This window comes from Cynocephalus volans, chromosome 4 (genome assembly GCF_027409185.1).
Source record: "Cynocephalus volans isolate mCynVol1 chromosome 4, mCynVol1.pri, whole genome shotgun sequence".
NCBI lineage: Eukaryota > Metazoa > Chordata > Mammalia > Dermoptera > Cynocephalidae > Cynocephalus > Cynocephalus volans.
In genome coordinates this window covers 44600197-44620153 of record NC_084463.1, presented here as the reverse complement: position 1 = coordinate 44620153, position 19957 = coordinate 44600197, and the positions used below count along the sequence as shown (strand labels likewise).

The 19957-nt window shown below is 47.6% G+C and overlaps 1 pseudogene; it reads left to right on the top strand.

Moving 5' to 3' along the window:
- The first annotated feature begins 16362 nt into the window (after positions 1-16362).
- Positions 16363-19957, top strand: part of LOC134376077 (E3 ubiquitin-protein ligase TRIM17-like) — a 640782-nt pseudogene continuing 637187 nt past the window's right edge.

The window sequence follows — 19957 nt, the reverse complement described above, 5'->3', positions numbered from 1 at the left end:
TGTCTGCACGAACTGGAGCATCTGTTCAGAAGGCAGCTTAGATAGGCGCGCGCTAACTCGGCTTAGTGCCAATTAGGTTGGAAGCCCAGTGAGTGGGTGCATTGTTAACTTGGCCCATCTGCTGTTGGGCTGGCTAGAGGCGTGTGTGTTCTCAGCCCGTCTCCAGTTAGGCCAGAAGTCTAGAGGCACATGTTAACAGCCTAATTGGAAGGAGGTGCTCTACCCCGGTAGTTAACTTCCTGAGCAGTGTCTGGCATGGATGGCCCACATGCCGGCACGTTGAAACAGGCTTCCCAGACCTGCAAAGTAGACTGATAATCTGGGGACGAGGGGCGAGGAATCAATTTGAGGAGAAATCCTGTCACCAGGGTGGTTAACCCGGAACCCAATAGTGGAGTTTAGGTCGGGATAACTTGAGAATGGCTGTAAGGATACGGATGTAAGAATTTTCTTTCTTTGGTACAAATTACAATTATTCACTAAAGGCTTTATTAAATTACTGGAAGCCAGGCACTGTCTGGTGCTGAGAACACAGAGTAAAATCCATTCCCTACTGTCACTGGCCACTCGGTTTTCCAGGGGCTTACAGTTGAGTGAAGGAGGCTTGTATTGCATGTAGAAGCAATGATAGTAAAAAGTGCTCTTATGAATAGCAAGGGGTGTGAGTAAGAGGCTCTCAGAATGCAATAGTGGGATTTGGAAGCCTCTGAGCCCGGCTTGTATCCTGCTGACTCAATTCAAACGCTATAGCAACTAAATGAGTACGCACACAATTGAAAATCTCCACTTTTAGAATGTACGTAAGTTAGCTGATGACAAATCCTTGAAGGACTGTCCAGAAAACAGTACGCAGAGACTGTTATAAACAGAAGCAGACTAATAATATAGTACTCAAGGAAGCCTTTCCAACACACACATTTGTGTTACATCCCAGGACTGTCTGTGCGGAAGGGGCACAGCTCTGCACTAGGCAGTGTTAATTCTGAGCAGAAAGACATGGACCTGTCCAGGAAGCGCAGCAGGACTGATAAAGCCCAGCAAGGGTTTTGCGTCCAGGGGTTTGCAGGCAACATGCATGTCAGGTCCCATGTGAATCCTTGACTCAAAACCATGTGGACCCAAAGCTGGAGAGACGTGCTGAGAACTGGGCAGGGTGGCCAAGGACAGGGATGTACCAACTGGGCCCCATGGGGATGCCATCTCACTCTCCAGATACCATGCCACCAACTTGGTGGTGCAGAGAGAAGATGACTTGAGAAAAGCTGGAAGAGGAGAGAGCACTGAGACAGGAGAGGCTCAGGTTCTCCCCCTTGTGATATAACTGGGGTCGCTCAGGAAATAGCTTCTAAATACAGAACAAGTAATGCTGCCCTCTGTGGTAGGAAACAATTGCTTGAATATTTTTAAGTTAATTGCTTTCAAGTGTTTGTCATGAGAACCAATTTAGTCCCACCTGGAAAATTTGAATCATTTTTATAAAACTATGGAACTATTACAATTAGGACTGGGGCCTTTGTTGCTGTCCTGCCGGTCCTACTCATGTGGGAATAGTAAGCTGAAGTGTAGACATTTGTTCCCCTTTTACTGAATTCTGTGAGCCCCTGAATGCTACAGAGACAGCCTCAGAGTGGAGCGTTTACAAGCAGAATGCAGCGGAAACTCTGAAAATAAACCATGGAAGGAAAAGAGGGCTGGGCATCAGAGGAAAGAATACGCCACCCCAAATATGCCAGGTGGGCATGTGGATTACCTTGAGCTAAAGGCACTTAAAAAGGCACTTCTGTTTTCTTCCTGAAAGCAGGGGATGTGACTCCCATGGGAAACATGCCCCTCCTATACCAGGAGACAAAGATTCTTATCACCAGAGATGGGGACTTGAGGCTGAGAAAAATACACACCTTGTTAAAATAACTTGTATCTTCGTTTAGCCTCATATAATGTAGTTACTTTTTTACACGTCACTATTCTGCTCAACCTGGTATGTAAACACGTAGGCCGAACCACTTTGGGGGTCTTCATTTTCCTGTGAAGGTGCCCTGGTACATATAAAAATGCAATATGTATGCTTTTCTCCTGTTAATCTGTCTTATGTTGTCTTACTCTGTTTAGGTTGCTATAACAAAATACCATAGCCTGGGTGGCTTTTAACAATAGAAATTTATTTCTCACAGTTCTGAAGGCTGGAAGTCATAGATGGGGTGCCAGCAGATTTAGTTTCTCAAGGTCATTTCCTGGTTCACAGATGGCAGCTTCTTCATGTGTCCTCACATGGTGGAAGGGGTGAGGACCCTTTCTAGGGTCCCTTTCGTTAGGGCACTAATCCCACTCATGAGGGATCCACCCTCATGATCTAATCACCTCCCAAAGCCACAGCTCCTAACCCCATCACCTTGGGGTTAGGATTTCAACATAGGGAATTCAGGGGAACACAGACATTCAGTCCGTCACAACCTGGATTTGTCTTTACACGACACAATGGACTTTCCTGACTAGGAGTCAGGGTTGAACACAGATGCCGTGACCCTGCTGTCCTGTTTCCAGGGGCCCGTCTTCCTTTCCGTTCAATGGAGCACACCATTTTTCAGGAGCGCCTGGTTCTTTCTCTCGTCTTCTCTGCAATGTTAATAACTTCATGGGGGCTGGAGGGAGTAGCATCACACTGAAAGAGTGCCACTGACCGTCACAGTGAAGGGACAGCCAGCTTGTAACTGTTTAGACTTGGTTTCCGAATTGACATGGCTGACATTTTCACTTCAAAATTTTATTTATTTTTAAAAAGACAATCTATAGAAATGGTATAAGATTTAAGAATTTCAAGAGTTTATATAGTGAAAATTGAATCTTTTTCAATTGGAGGGGGTTTCTCAGCCCTTAATTTTCCCTTCAGATGGAGTTTCTTGTATATTTTTCAAGAGGTGCATATACAATCATCTAATTATGACTTTTTACTGAACTGTGCATATATGTTGTCTGACCTGTCTTTTAGTAAACCTAACAGCTTACCAGGATACATAAGAGCTTTCTGATTCTCCTTAATGATTTTATAGTGTTTCCTTTTCAGGATATTAAGGCTGTTTCCAATTGTTTTACCATAAAGGAAAAATAGCATCTCAGCCCAATAACCGGGGGTCCCTAACAGAACATTAATACTGAAATCCTAGGCTGATGCAGTATTTTAGCAAGTATTTGTTGAATATCCACATTTTGCTGGGGGTAGGGGGTGGGTAGGGAGGGCGAGGAACAGGTGGAGACCCTGTAAGGGCAAATATAACCCTTTCTTTCAGAACTTCATCCTCTGTCCTTCTCTTTTTTTCTTTTGCCACTGGGATCAAAACCCTTGACCTTGGCACTGTAACACTGTGCTCTAACCAACTGAGCTAGCCAGTAGCCCCATTCTCTGTCTTTTTCAAATTCAAATGTATGTAAATCTTGTTAATGGCTAAACAAACCTCTTGCCAGTGTGACACCTCAGGAATATATCCTGAAGGACGTTGGAGCTATTTCTGAAATGTAATTGTAGAGAAGGAAAAAAACCTCTACCTTCTTAGGTTTGTAACTGGGGCCTACAAAGTAAACTGACAAAAGCCAGATTAACAGGAGAAAAAGCATGCACTTTTCATCTTAAGTTTTTAATTTTACATGCATGGAGGCTTCAGAGAAAAAGGAAAAACCAACGATGCTGTTAGGCTCAGGCAGTCAGATACCATTTTTAACAGGTGATGAATTATGGGAAGGTGACTAGGGCATGCATAGGAGACAAGGGTTGTTTAGTAAGGATTATTTGTGCAGACTCTTCTTGGTGCAGAATTTCCATCTTCTGCGTGGCCATAAAAACTCCCCTAGAGAGGAGATTTTCGGCAGTCCTCCTTTCTCAAAGTTTCTGCTTTTAGTTAAAGGAAGCTCCAAGAAGGTTTCTTCAATTGTCTTCAGCTCAAAATAATCCCCGTGCCTGTGTACTCATAGCATATGTTGGGATGGCACACTCTCATCTCCTTCATAATCATCGAGGAAGACAGCACCTTGTGGAGGACACTGACGTTAATAAACACATGTATTTCACAGGGCCATAGCCTATAGCGTAGTAGGACCAAAGTCCTTAGTTTAGCAGGACTAAAGACCTGTAGTTTAAGTCATAGCCCAACTCTTTAGAAAAACACATGGAAATGCTAAGATTGGGAAAAACCAGAAAAACTTTCACAGGACTGAAGTCTTTAGTGTAGATAAGAGAATTGAAACACAGCAAAAGTGATTGCTCTGGGGGCAGTTGCCCTTGGTGCAGCTAAACCTAAAAATGGGAAAGTATGTGAACTAAAACCTTCAAGGCTCTTCTGCTAGTTAGTGGTTGGGGGATGTTCCACATCTTACCCTCAGCTGTTTCTTTGAGTTACTTAGGGAGCTAAGCACTGCTATAGTGATTATTTCATTGTTTTTGTATGTCACATAGCTTAATTCTATTACTCCTTTGGATGGTAAATTGCTTGGACTATTTTAAGTTACACCTGCTTTAATGAAGATTGTCCTGTAGCCAGTTTGTTTGTTTTCACTATGACTGATTAACCCCCTGTGTTTCTTCTGTAACTTTCTTGCCTGTACAATAAAAGCTGAGAGAAAACCTGACCCAGTGCTGTGCCTGGGACCCTGCTCTCTTGAAGGAGTTCTCCCTGCAGACAGACACTTCAGGCCTCTCAGTGCTCTGCATATGTGAGTTCTGAGTAATCCTTTGCATCTCAGTCACTCTACGAGAGGTGATGACAACACTCCATCTTCCAGCTGCCTGGAAGGAGATGGGCCTCACATCAGATGTCACCTGGCTCTGAATTGCAAAACCTCCCTGAAGTACTGAATGGGTGGTACCCACTCAACTTGATGAAAGGGTGAGGTTGCTGTTTATCTTTTCAGTCTCTTAGTGAGTTGCCTGTGATGCGCATGATGTTCTGGTTTAATGCTTACTCAAAAATAAAATGGTTTTCTTTCTCTTCTTCCTCTGTGGAGGAGTTTTCTGTGTTGGGGAGAGATTTTGTTTTTTGTTATATTTGCCCAATAGGCACAGATGTACCTGAGGTCAGAGTGGACCCCTAGCACAGCTGCTGCCCTTCCTCTGATGGGACAACCCTGGGCACTGACCACTGGGATCACCATGTGTGCTAGAATTAGAATGCATTCATTTAAAGTCCTTTATCTTCTGCAGTTATTAGAATAAACTGATCCAGCCACTGTCTATTACATTAAAGGTTGTGTTCTGTTTCTTAGAACTCTTGGTTACAAGCAACAGAAATGACAATTCAATCTGGTTTCAAGCATATGGCATGTTTATTACTAGGACATCTCACAAAGCAGGGGCCGCAGGATAAAATAAGATTGTGGCCCCAGTGCCAGACTAATCCATCTTTTTGTCTCCCACCTCTGTTCTTTTCAGCCCCCACTGTATTCATCTCGCTTTCTCCACACACGATAAACACCACAAACAACAGTTCTGTAGCCTTCTCACCCTTCCCAGCTTCATCCACCAGAGCAACAGTCAAGAAATGCTCTTTGTTCCTGAAATCCAAAACCTGGGAGGAAAAGAAATACTACATTCTAATTTTAATTGTAATGACCGTACATTCATTTTCTCATGTTGCTATAAGAAAATACTGCAGACTGGATGGCTTAAACAACAGAAACTCATTGTCTCTCAGTCCTGGAAGCTGGAAGTCTGAGATCCAAGTGTAGGCAGGGTTGGTGTCTCCTAAGACCTCTCTCCATGGCTTGTAGACAGTGTCTTCTCCCTGTGTCCTCACATGGTGATTCCTCTGTGCTTGTCTATGTCCTAATCTCCTTATAGGACGTCAGTCCTATGGGATTAAGACCCACCCATATGACCTCCTTTTATCTTAATCACCTCTTTAAAGGCCCTTTCTCCAAATACAGCCACATTCTGAGGTCCTGGGTGTTAGGACTTCAACATATGAATTTGGAGGGGACAAAATTCAGCCCACCACAGATAGTGAACAGAGGGACCCACCATGTGCCAGGCACCGTACAAGTGTGTTCATTAGATTATGATGTTCTGTGACCACCCTCTGATCTGGGCACTGACATTATCTATCAGGCCCAAGGGCTTGTGGCCCAGCTCAGGGCAGGTGTCCACCTGCATCTCATGCAAAGACCACAGGATGGCCATGGGGAGTGGAGTGGCTCATGCCCAGTGGGAAGCCTGTGGCTGGGGGCTGGAATGGTGGGGGCTGGCTGGTCACCATGAGCTGTCACTTAAGAAGGGTCAGAGGATGAGGCCAACAGGAGGGTTCCAGGATTCTTTCTAGAAGCTTCCTGCTGTGCTCCAGTCAATGGACAGTTCTAGCTATGAAAGTTCCATACCCTCACCACACACCAGCCTCACCCTCAGCCCCAACAGGACCCTCCAAGAAGGCCCTGCTGTGGCCTCCCGTTCCCTGATGCACTGTCTGTCGGGCTCCCAAACCAGAAAAAAATATTTACAGACTTTATTTTTTAAGAGCACTTTTAGGTTCATAGCAAGATTGAGCAGATGCCATTAAATATCACCACAGAGCCCTATTGCTCAGGTTCCCAAGGCACCAGTACATGGAGGGTCGAATAAATAAATAGGGAAAAAAGGAAAAAAAACACAAGAAATAAAAAAGTAAAAAATAAGGATGATTTTAAAATTTAAAAAAGAAAACAAAAGGAAATTTTAAAAAAGAAAAAATATGCATATATCAAGGGGAGGAAAAATAATTTTCTCCAGACCCTTCATAGTTCTCAGCTGGGCCTACCTGTGGCACAAGACAGACTAACAAGAGAAAAACAGAAGTTTAATAACAGACATACCTCTTTGGACACATGGGAGATACTCAGGAAAATCTCCAAGAGTAAATCTCCAAGAAGTGGCTCTGACTTCAGACTTACATAACCATCTTTCTCTGAACCAAGAAAGGTGAGACTAGTTCTGGATAGGTGGCCAGGAAAAGCACCTTAAACACAGGTAAGAAACATTATGCAGAGCTCAGTCAGTGCTGTTTTCACTAAGAGTCTCTAGTGAGTTAGTCACCTTCTTCCTGGTGCTAAGAGAGAGCCATCCTTACAGATGAAGACTTTCATTATAGATATAAGTTTCCCTTACAAAAGAGTAACTTCTACTCTCTTTTTAGGGTTTTTTCTGTGTTGGCTGTTTCCTCAAATAATCAACTTAAAATAATCCTATGCCAAAGATGCGTATTTGGGGTAGTGTGTCCCAAACCCTATCACTGAAGCATTCTACATGGTGGAGGCCGTGAACTGGCCTCCTGAGTGATGATATGTCACATGAAACCCTCAGGAGGCTGAATGGATCAGGACATGCCACCCTAAAATATGCCACCTTCATATATTGATTATTTTGAGTGAGGGCCACTGAGAAACAGCAAACACATAAGGAGTTTCCTGCCCTCCCCCTTTCTGCCTAAAATCAGGGTATAAATTTAAATTTTGTAAAGGAAATTTTCATTTGTACAGATGCCCCCTCTCCCATACCAGGAAAAGGAGATCGATTCATCACCAGAGGTGAGTCTATCTACCATGAGTTTCCCCCATACATTCCCTAGTCACTTCTCCACAATTTATTGCTCTTTGTGAAAATGGTATAGAAGCCCCTGGGTCTAACTGCCTCTTTAGGTTTTCAGTTCTCTTATGTGAAGCTCCCATATTTGTGTTGACCTAAAAGAAACTGAAGCCAAACATTAAAAGCATAGCATTTATTAAGCCAGTGTGGCCAGTTAGCTCACTTGTGGGGGTGGGGGGGTGTTGACAACACCAAGGTCAAGGGTTCAGATCCCCATACTGGCAAACAGCCAAAAAAAAAAAATTTATTGAGCTAATATGACAATTGCAACCAGGGAAATGCATAGTCAGGTCACCCTGAGAAATGAGTTCCAAAGAGAACCAGCAGAACTTAGCATTTATAACCACAAGAAGGAGGAAGATTCAAAGGACAGTGAGAGAAGACAGTCCCACCTCATCTCTTCATCAACCTTTCTATTTGTTGTACATTACATATAGATTTGGGATTGTTACTAAGTTACAACCTACATGCAGGGATCCAGGATGAAGGTCACGAGGATTATTCTAGGTTATTGTATGGCTTCCTGGTGCCATTATAGCTGCTTCTAAGTAAAATGGTCTTATGATAATGTTTTCCAGGACAGGTGGACATGATTGCTGACTTATCCCAGATCCCCGAAGGCACTATAATTTAGCTGACCTGGTCACAGCAGATTTTTTAGTCATCATAGGTAAAAAAAATTTTTAAAAAGATGAAACATGTATGTCTTTTCTCCTGTTAATCTGTCTTTTGTCAGTTTAATTTGCAGTCCCCAGTCACCGAATCTAAGAGTGTATAGGATATTTTCCCCCTCCCCTACAAAGCCCGTGTTGTACATGTTGTAAGTGTGAGAAATAAGCTTGCTATGGTGAGCCTCCAGGATGCAGGGTTGTTTGTTACTGCAACAAAACCCTGACAGATACAGCACAGGCTCTATTTTGACTACAGAGAAAAATAATCACATTAGTTAGCAAAAAGTCTGGAAACCAGGTCCTGTAAGAAATTGTGGCAGGCATGAAGATATTAGGGCTAAAGAAGGGACAACCTGGTGGTCAGGGAGCAAAGTTTGGGAGAAGGTGTTGGGTTGATAAAGTAGAAACCAGATATTTGAAGATCTCCATCTGATAGAAGAAGTCAAGGACATGCTCCATGTTACTTCAAAAGGGCTGGAAAATTCTGGGCTGCAGAAACCAGACATAATATAATTTCCACCAGATTCCTGGGAAGGTGGGCATGCATTGCACTCACTAGGAGGTGGGTGCCAATCACCAGGGTCATGTTGTTACCAGGCATGGGTCCGGCTGCCTGCTCCTTTTCAAAAACAAGCCACACAAAAGTCAAATGGTGGTAAAGATGGAAGTCAGCTTTTATTCAGAAATACCAGTGACCAGAGGAGAGGTGTCAGGCTAACCATCTCTCCAATAAACCTGAAGGAGAAAGGCCAGACTGAAGCTGTCTCAAAGACTAGTATTTACTGAGGGGTTTTTAAAGAGGGGATTGAGGGAAGGGAGCATGGGAAATGAAAAGCAGGATGGAGGGGGACACGAGCTGTGGGGGCTCCGTTCAAGGAGCCGGGTGCAAGGTCTCACCAAGACTCCGCCTGGTTTCTGCTCCCATCCTTGTGGTTATCTCAGGGTCTGGATAGTGTGTGCGTCCTGGCAAGTCTGCAGCTTCAGGCTGTCTGGAAAAAAGCTTTACATTTCTGTAAATAATGTCATCTTGCCCCATATCAAGGTTTAAAATATCAAATAACCATGGGAAATGAAGGAACTCAGAAATACATGCCAAGAAAAAAACTGTCCTTTTAAAATTTGCCTGGAGCCCATGTAATTTTAGGCCCCAACGTGGCTTCAGTCCTGCTCACTCTAGCAGTGACAGAACAAGTTGGGCAGGCCCTGTAACGCCAGAGTCCTGTATTAGTCTGTTTTCTGTAGCTTATAATGGAATACCTGATACTAGGTCATTTATAAAGAAACAGAATTTATTTCTTACAGTTTTGGAGGCTGGGAAGTCCATAGTCCAGGAGGTGCATGTGGTGAGGTCCTTCTTGGTGGGGACTCTCCACAGGGTCCTCGGGTGATGTAGGGTGTCACAGGTAAGAACATCTCCCTTCTTAGAAAGCCATCAGTCTACACCCATGATAACCCATTACTCCATGAATGGATGAATCCATTCTTGAGGGTGTAGTCCTCATGATCCAATCACCTCTCAAAGGCCCCACCTTTCAAGTACCATAATAGGATTTCCCACCCTCTTAATACTGTTAAAGTGGGGGTCAAGTTTCCAGCACACGAACTTTGGGGGAACACATTTGACCCATAGCAGGTACCTTCCCACTCTAGCACCACAGAGCACTATGGATCTGATATCAAAAATTGATATCAAATGCCCTTCAGTGTTCCCTATATTTTATTCCATACAATACTGCCTTTAAGGTTTACAGGAATGCCAACTGTTCTCCCAGCCAATGTCACTATAAAATGTGCAAACACCCCTCAGCTCCCACAAACCAGATGGTGAGGGGGCAACAACCTGTGGCATTTCAGAACTTTTAGAGCAAATCAAAGCTTTAATAATGACACAGACTCACCCCTTGACCAAATTTCAGTCAGGTGCCTCTGGGCCCTCTTTTCCATGAGGCCTCAGCCTTGGACCCTGTCTTCATCCTGCCTAGCACAGTCTTAGCAAAAAGTCCCGCTAGGTCAGTTTAGAGAGAGCCCCCCACCCTTGACATCTCATCAGGCTGCTGTGGTTTGAATGTCCCCCCAAGCTCAAGTTGGAACTTAACCCCCAATGTGGTGGTAAAAGGTGGGGCTTTTAAGGGGCCATGAGGACAGTGCCCTCTGAATGTGCTGGTCCATTTGTCGAGTAACGTGCCGATGGTTTAATGGGCATGGTTCTGATGGCTTTGTAAGGAGAAGGTCAGCTCTCTTGCTCAGGCCATTCTCACCACATGATTTCCTGCACCATCTAGGACCCTGCAGAGACTCCCTACCCAGAAGAAGGCCCTCACCAGAGGCGCCCTCTGGACCGTGGATTTCCCAGCTTCCCGAAATCTAAGAAATAAATTATATTTCTTTATAAATTACCCAGTTTCAGAGTTCTGTTATAAGCAACAGAAAATGGACTAATATACCAATCCTCATTCCTCACCTTTGATTTTTAAGTCTGTGTTCTGTCCTTCACAAGAATCCTGTTTGGTGAGTTTAGCAAGAAGCCCCCTACCCTTGATGTCCCCTCTCAGTAATGTCCCACGCACTTACCACCTCTCTGTGTTCATTGGCTGTGAACCCCCTGCGGACCCTGCTATATTCAGAATCGAGCTCAGTCCTACACGGTGGCCTCCTTCCCCTATTGCAGTAGACCCACGTGACATCTGCCTTTGCCACCTTTAACTCGTGTCTGCCTTGGTTGATCTTCAACAATAACCTCTGGAGGAGATCGGAATACGTCACCCTAGAATATGCCACTTTGACATTAAGATTATTGTGAGCTGGAGGAAGCTGAGAAAAAGCGGACACAGGAAGAACTCTCTGCCTTCCCTCTGTCTTCCTAGAAGGAGAATGTAAATTCCTCCTTGTGAAGGTGTCCCCCTCTCCCACACGAGAACAATCCTATCACCAAAGACAGAGACAGCACTGAGGCGGATCTGTGTAAATAACTCTTGTTAAATGACCCTTATCTATTATGTTTCCTTATGTATTTGCCTTCCCACAATTTACCAGCAAGAAGCCCAGACCTCCTCTGCTTCCCTTTGTCTAGTCACTTACCCACAATTTATCACCTGTTGTTACAGTGGGCTGTAAGTCCCCATGGTTTTTAGCTATTTATGTTTTTTGGTTTTTTGTTTTAACACCTGTGAAGCCCCCATGCACATTATTTAAAAAGTTAGTATCAGGACGGCCAGTTATCTCGGTTGGTTAGAGCGAGGCGTTATGACACTGGCTTAGATCCCCTCACCAGCCAACCACCAAAAAAAAAAAAAAAAAAGAAAAGAAAACGAAAGAAAGAAAGAAAAGAAAAGAAATAAAAAATAGTTAACACCAAATGAAATATATAAGGTTTTCTTCTGTTAAACTGTCCTTTGTCAGTTTAATTCACTAAGAGAGTATAGGAAATGGTTTTTCTCCCCTACACCTCAGAAAAGTAAATACTACAAACATAAGACTTTTCATTTGAAAGTTTATTCATATTTTTTCTACACCTAGTTTTGTAAATTTCAAATAATAGTTGTTTGATTCGGAATTAGGGTTTCCATCCCTCAGACACGTGGTGGCAAACATGGACGGAAACAAAAATAATTAAAATTAAAATCATACCAACTTCACAAAACCAAATAAGTAGAAAAGAGCTAGATATGCTGCCAGTCCTGCGCTGGCTCCATCAGGCTGTCGTGGGGTGAGGTGAGACCCTGAAGTCCAAAGTCTCAGGCACTCAAGTGCTCCTCAGTCCTATGGGATGATTTTTCCATTTCATCTTCTCCAAGATCCTGCACCATTGTCCACAGCCTCCCTCTACTTTCTACAAGCACTGTGGCCAGAGCTGCTGCTGTGCACCTGCCCCACCTGATCGGGCTTCCCACACAGGGCAGAAGCCCAGCAAACACCTCCAGGCACAGGGCAGATCTCAGAGCCTATCCCAGGACAGCTTCGGGTGCATGTGCGCTCAGTGTTCCTCCAGTAACCTGCGCTGTGGAGAAGACAGGGCTCTGTTACCTGCAAGCCCTGAGTAAATAGCCTTTTGCCTCTTCTCATTAGGTGGTCTCTGTTTAGTTCCACACCAGGAAAAGTGGGGGGTTCTGGGGAAAGGAGCTACCCTCTGGATCTATTTGTCCTTCTGCATAACAAGACAACCTTTATTCACCCTCCTGTAACTTGTCACTACCCCCAGAAGCCCCAGCTCTATTCCTTTCTGTAGCTCAGGACGCTGTACAAACTCCAGTCATCTGGCCCTTCCTTGAGTCTCATGTTTTGCGGGACTCCTGTACCTATGCACACAATTAAAGTAGTTTTTCTCCTGTTGATGTGTCTTATGCCAATTTAATTCATTGCCCATCCAAAGAACCCAGAAGGGAAGAGGGAAGCCATATCCCCCTCCCCTACAGCATTAAAAGATGAAGTAGAAAAAGATGAAGAAAAAAGTATAAGAAAAAGAAAAGAGAAACAATACTAATGTAAGTCTTAAAAGACCTCTAAACCGTGTTAGGATCCTGACTCAAACAAACCAACTTTTTAACATGCACGTTTTAGGTAATAGGTGAAATCTGAACAGGAATCAGAGGTCAGAAAAAAACAGGAATTACTGTCAATTGTGTTGGGTAGGCAAAGCCTTGACTATCGGTAAGACACTGATGAAACTTCTAGAAGTGAAACTACTGATGTCTGGGATTTGCTTTTAGAAAAAGAAAACCCTTCCGTCAAGACAAAACAACAGAGCAGATGAAGAAAATGCAGTAAAATGCTCACTTGGATTGTTTATTTATGGAGTTCATTGTCCTGTTGTCTTGGGTGCAACTGCTTGAAATTATTCATTAAAGGTTTTTTCCTTGTTGTTGTTTTTTAACCCTGATCGTATTTTCTAAACTGAAGGAAACCCTCAGGCCACATTCCCCCATTGATGTAAACAGCAGAGAGGGTTCCGGGACCGGGAGGGGGGTTGGTAAAGTAGAATTAACAGCAGTTGTTCGCTCATGCAGAGAACTGTGCGCGCCCACCACCCGCACCCTCCGGGTCACACGGAATCGAAGGCCAGACCCCGTCCTCGTGTGTTTAGTGAGGAGAGACCACGGAAAAGCTCCAGCCGGGAAGCCCAGGGAAAGCCAGTCGTCTACACTGGGAGCCAGGCCGCCTACACCTGCAGCCAGGCCGTCCACACCCAGAGCCGGCCATCCGCACCTGCAGCCAGGCCGTCTACACCCAGAGCCGGCCATCCACAACCGCGGCCAGGCCGTCTACACCCAGAGCCGGCCATCCACACCCGCAGCCAGGCCGTCTACACCCGGAGCCGGCCATCCACACCCGCAGCCAGGCCGTCTACACCCAGAGCCGGCCATCCGCACCTGCAGCCAGGCCGTCTACACCCAGAGCCGGCCATCCGCACCTGCAGCCAGGCCGTCCGTACTCGCACCCCCAGGAGGTGGCAGAAAGGTGCTGCTCAGCCTTCAAGGCCTTCTGCTTTCCTGCTCGCTTCCCCACACCCCACGCGTGGCCGGAGCCTCAGTTTCCTCGTCTGTCCGCTCAACCCCAGGACTCGGACACGGGTTGGTCAGGGTTGGGGGGCGGCATTTCGGGGCTTGGTAACGTCCCCCGCCCCGCCCCAGGGGACCGGACCTACCTGTCGCCTCCCCGTAGCCCGGCCTGCCCCGCCCACCGTCCCCGCCTAAGCCGGACGCCCCCTCTCTTCAACCCCAGACCGACGCCGCCGATGCCCGGGAGAGTTGGGGGATCGCTACCCCCGGCGACCCGCTTCACCCTCCCGGGGGGCACCCGCCCCTGCTCGCTGCCGCCTGTCCCCCCGACCCCCTTCACCCACCGCCCACGGGGGCGCCCTCTCCCGCCTCCTCCACAGGGACCCCCTTCCCCTCCCAACGACTCACCCCAAACACACCGGACAGGCTGCCGCCCCCTTTCCTCCCTTGTCCCCCAGCCCCTCCCCCACCAGCAAACCTCCTGTCCATCCCCCTGCCCAGGACAAGGCGGCCCCACTCCCGGCTGTCCCAGGACGCCGAGGCTCCTCCACTCTCCTCCCCTCCCCCACCCTGACCCAGCTGACGCCACAAAGTCCCCCGCGGCCCGGCCATCGCCGATCAGCCCCGGACGCCTGGCGTGGTGCGAGGGCCACCTCCCTGTGAGTACCGGCCCTGCAGGCCACCCTCCTGCGGCCTCTGGGTCAGGACCCCGGGTCCACCCCCGCCTTCTAATGGCGGCGCCTTCCCGCCCCTCCCAGCCGTCCTGTCCCTGCAGAGGGTGATATGTGGGAACCGTGGACACTCAGGCCCCGCGGTCACCTGAATGAGCCCGGCATTAACAATGGAACATCCCCGGGACCGAAGGTGACCAGAGCCCTGATGACAGCCTCTGCCCAGACTGAGTCAGACCCCCAGCTCACTGGACGCTCCCCATCCCTGGCTTCTGTCCGCGTAGACAGCGTCCCCCAACCCTGAGGACCAGGGAGAGAGCTGACGCCAAGAGCTAGGGTGCAGGAAGCGCTGATCAAGTTCCCAGGGGACAGACTCCGAATGTCTGAGTCCATAGACGCCATCACTTTCGGGATTGCAGAAAAATAGAGGAGGGTGGTGCTTGGAGTTTAGAAACGATTTTCAAATCCCTTTCCTAACTCGGTCCCAACAGCACCCCCGTGAAGTAGGCAGGGGAAGCTGTGGATCTCCACTGCGTGGGGTTACATATTCTAACTCCAAAGGGTGCCTGTGTGCTCGCATGTGTGTGCCTGTGCATGTCTGTGTGAGTCTGTGTGTGGGCCAGTGTGTATATGCATGCACGTTTATGTGTGTGTGTGCCTGTGCATGTCTGTGTGAGTCTGTGTGTGGGCCAGTGTGTAATGTGCATGCATGTTTATGTGTGTGTGCCTGTGCATGTCTGTGTGAGTTTGTGTGTGGGCCAGTGTGTATGTGCATGCACGTTTATGTGTGTGTGTGCCTGTGCACGTCTGTGTGAGTCTGTGTGTGGGCCAGTGTGTATGTGCATGCACGTTTATGTGTGTGTGTGCCTGTGCATGTCTCTGTGAGTTTGTGTGTGGGCCAGTGTGTAATGTGTGTGCCTGTGTGTGTTTACATGTGTTTCTCTGTGTAGATGTGTTTGTGCATGGCTGAGTACGTGTTTGTGCATTTGCATGTATGCATATTTATGTATATTTGTGTCTACATGTGCTTTGTAATTGTGTACATGTTGTGCATGTGTGTGCACCTGAGTTGGTGTGCTGTGTGCACATGTGTATATTTTTAAGCATGGGTGTTTCTGTGAGTACCCATGTTTATGCATGCATGTGTGTGTATACGTGTTTGTCCATGTACACACATGTATTAGCGTGTGCATGTGTTTGTGCAGGCATGTGTATGTATATGTGTGTGTACACACACACAGAGCATGTCTTTTCCAAACTGCTCTTCACTCCCTAATGGAAGACATCTTTTTCTTCTTAAAGTCTGCTTTTCCTTGGTTTTAAAGGGGCTTTGTTAACGAAAAAATTATTCTGGCACTTGTTAAAAGGCTCACTATTGAAGCTTTTTGCAATGAGGATGTCACCCTGGGGAAGAGTTGGGGCTCTGAACCCAGCAGAGACAGCTGGGGTTCGTGGATGGAAATAACTGAGAGGGACTTCAAGGGTAGGAGGCTTTTGGTGAAACTGGCCTAACAGGAAGGTCAGGGGCTTAGATGTCAAAGGTGGGGGTGAGGACTTGATCAGATCGAGGTGGGGGTGGCTTAGGATTCTCTGCGAAGACTGGGCTGGGCAGGCCAAGGACAGAACAAGGAAGGGTTCAGAATTCATGGGCCAGAGGGTCCTGGTTAGCCTTTGGTCATGGAGGGTCTTTGTAGTTTCCAGAGAGGCATTTGTGCCTCTGTCACTGGCAAGGCTAAAAATGACAGCTATGCACCCCCTAAGTGGACCCCAGTTTTAGTTCTCGCCTCCAGCAGGAGGCCACAGAGGAAGACTGCTCGTTGCCAGGGAGCGAGCCCAGAGCTCCAGGAACATGAGGGGACCACTTAGCCCAGCCTCTCTCTGGGGGTTGCTCAAAGCGGAAACTCTTGCCTTGTGTCTCCCCAGGAGCCATGGATGCTGTGGAACTTGCCAGAAAGCTGCAAGAGGAAGCCACTTGCTCCATCTGCCTGGACTACTTCAGGGACCCCGTGATGACCTCCTGTGGCCACAACTTCTGCCGTGACTGCATCTGCCTAAGCTGGGAGAAGGCAAAAGGCAAGAAGGGGCAGAGGAAGCAGAAGGGCTCCTTCTCCTGCCCGGAGTGCAGGGAGATGTCTCCGCAGTGGAACATGCAGTCCAACCGCCTGCTCACCAAGGTGGCCGAGATGGCACACCAGCACCTGGGCCTCCAGAAGCGGGACCTGTGCCAGGTGCACCAGGAGCCCCTCAAGCTCTTCTGCCAGGAGGACCAGAGCCCCATCTGCGTGGTCTGCAGGGAGTCGCAGAAGCACTGGCCGCATATGGTGGTGCCTGCCGGGGAGGCCGTGCAGGAGTACAAGTGTCTAGGGACAAGGTGGCCCCCATCAGAGAGACTGGGAAGGGAGCATCCAGGAGTACAAGGTGGGTCAGAGTCAGAAACCATGGAGGGGGTGTCCAGGGGGACAAGGTGGGCCTTTGTCAGAGACTGGGGCGGGGTGTCCAGAGGGACAAGGACGTCAGACTGCACGTGTGTGTGTCGGGGTGGGGGTGGTTTATTAGTCAGGGCAGACCATTGGCCTCATAGCCAACAGCCCCATGGATTTTTAGATATGACGACAAATGCACAAGCAACAGAAGGAAAATAGATAAATTGGGCCTCATCAAATTTTCAAACTTTTGTGCATTAGAAGTCATTCTCAAGAAGTCGAGAAGAAAACTTAGAGAATAGGAGAAACTATCTGAAAATCATGTGTCTTATAAGAGTCTAGTATTTAGAATATGCTAAAGACTCTGACAACTCAATAGTTTAAAAGGCCAACCCGACCTTAAAATGGCTAAATTACTTCAACAGACATTTCTCCCAAGAAGATATACAAGTGGCTAAAAAGCACATGACAAGATGTCAACATCATTAATCATCAGAAAAATACAAATCAAACACAGCAGGATACCACTTCACACTCAGTAAGATGGGAATAATTTGTTCAAAAGGATGTGTAGATATCAGAACTCTCATATATTGCTGGGGGAATGGAAAATAATTCAGCATTTGTGGAAAAGTTTGACGGTTTTCCAAGAAATTAAACATAGAATTACCATATGACCCAGGAATTGCATCCCCTACTCTGAAAAAATTGAAACAGACAAATATTTGTAAAAAAATGTTCACAACAGCACTACTCACAAATGCCAAATGGTGAAAAAAACCCCAAATGCTCATGAACTGATATGTGCATAAACGTTGGAAAACGAATAAGATAATTATGGATAGTTTTCAGTAAATTTATGCATATCGGATTAATAAATGGATACGTAAATATCTCTCTACATAATGTTACAATATGTATAATTAGTGGTATATCAGCAATATTTGCATTAGCCAAATGATATAAACAACCTAAATTTCTATCAACTAATAAATGGATAAACACTGAAAAATGGATGGTAAATATAAATACTTACAGATATATACATGAGGGTACTTCAAAAAAGTTCATGGAAAAATAGAATTAAAAGATCATACAAATATTTCCTTGAACTTTTTGAAGTTCCCTCATACACATGCATATCCATATATATTTAATGTTATTTAGACAGAAATAAAAGAAGTACTGACGATCACTGTAACACAAAAACATCTTACAAAGTGAAAGAGGCCAGACACCAAAGATCACTTACTTTTATGAAATCTGCAGAATGAGGAAATCCACAGAGCCAGAAAGCATATGGCAGGTTGCTAGTTGTTGGGTGGAGGTGGGGATGGGCAGTAACAGCTTAATCATCTTGACGTTTTCTTTCAGGGTCATGACAATGACCTCCATAAAAACACAGGCACCCAAACTGAAAGTAACCTTGGTGGAGCCTCTTCATCTTTTGTTTTCTGATTGGTTGGTAACGCAGTGAAACTATCCAATCAGGGCTTGTCTACACGGTTCAATCAGATCGCGTCTTCCAGGAGCCCTCATTTGAATACAGAGTCTATAAATACGCCGAACAAGGCCGCGCTCGGCATTTTCTCTTCTGCGGAGCTGGATGGAAGGGTGGATTCTATGTCTGGTCTTCGCTCGTCTGTGCTGGTTTCCCTGAGGTGTCTTCGCCAGTTCCAGGACAAGAAGTTGAGAAACCCAACGGGAAAAGCTGGTCCGCAGATGTGTCCGAAGAAAAGAAGCAGGTAGCCCCGAGGTGGAGAACTTTGCTGGGTCCACGCGCTTCTCCGTTCTGTTTGGACGTCTCAGGCCTGGTGAGTCTCCCCGTTTATTGTGAGCCCCGGGGCGTGGAGAGCGATAGGCCCGGGGCGCCGGTGTCGGGGTACCGCCGGCTTCTCCCATCCCTGCACTGAGCAGCGGAGAGCGACGGGGCCCGGGCATGGAGAGCGGCGGGCCGGGGCACCGGTATTGGGGTACCGCCGGCTCTTCCCATCCTTGCGGCGGGCCAGGTCGTGAAGAGCGTTGGGTCTGGGGCGCTGGTTTCGGGGTACCGCTGGCTTGTCCCATCCCTGAGTCGAGCAGCGGAGAGCGGCGGTCCGGGTGTGGAGAGCGGCGGGCCGGGGCACCGGTATCAGGGTACCGTCGGCTCTTCCCATCCCTGCGGAAAGCGGCGGGCCAGGTCGTGAAGAGCGTCGGGTCTGGGGCGCTGGTTTCGGGGTACCGCTGGCTTGTCCCATTCCTGAGCCGAGCAGCGGAGAGCGGCAGGTCCGGGCGTGGAGAGCGGCGGTCCGGGCGTGGAGAGCGGCGGTCCGGGTGTGGAGAGCGGCGGGCCGGGACACCTGTATTGGGGTACTGCCGGCTTCTCCCATCCCTGCGGAAAGCGGTGGGCCAGGTCGTGAAGAGTGTCGGGTCTTGGGCACCGGTATCGGGGTACCACCGGCTTCTCCCATTCCTGCGCCGAGCAGCGGAGAGCGGCGGCCCCGGCATGGAGAGCGGCGGTCCGGGTGTGGAGAGTGGCGGGCCGGTGCGCCGGTATCGTGGTACCGCTGGCTTCTCCCATCCCTGCGCCGAGCAGAGGAGAGCGGCGGGCCGGATCCTTGACAGCGGCGGGCCGGGGCATGGAGAGCGTCGGGCCCGGGGCGCCGGTGTCAGGGTACCGCTGGCTTCTCCTATCCCTGCGCCGAGTAGCGGAGAGCGGCGGGCCGGGGCGTGTAGAGTTGCGGTCTGGGGCGCCGGTATCGGGGTACCGGTGGCTTTTCCCATCCCTGAAGAAAGCGGCGGGCCAGAGTGTGGAGAGCGGCGGGCCTGGGCGCCGGTTTCGGGGTACCGCCGGCTTCTCCCATCCCTGTGCCGAGCAGCGGAGAGCGGCGGGCCGGGGCGTACCCAGATGTGGGATTACTGAATCCTGTGTTAAATCTATCTGTAACTATTTGATAAACCTCTATACTGCGTCCCATAGTGGCTATACTTATTTGTAGTCCCACAACGGTGTAGAAGAGTACACATTTCTCTGCATACTCCCTGGCATTTTATATTCTTTTTTATCATAATCCATTTAATTGGGCTGAGATGATATTTCAACATGGTTTTAATTTGCATT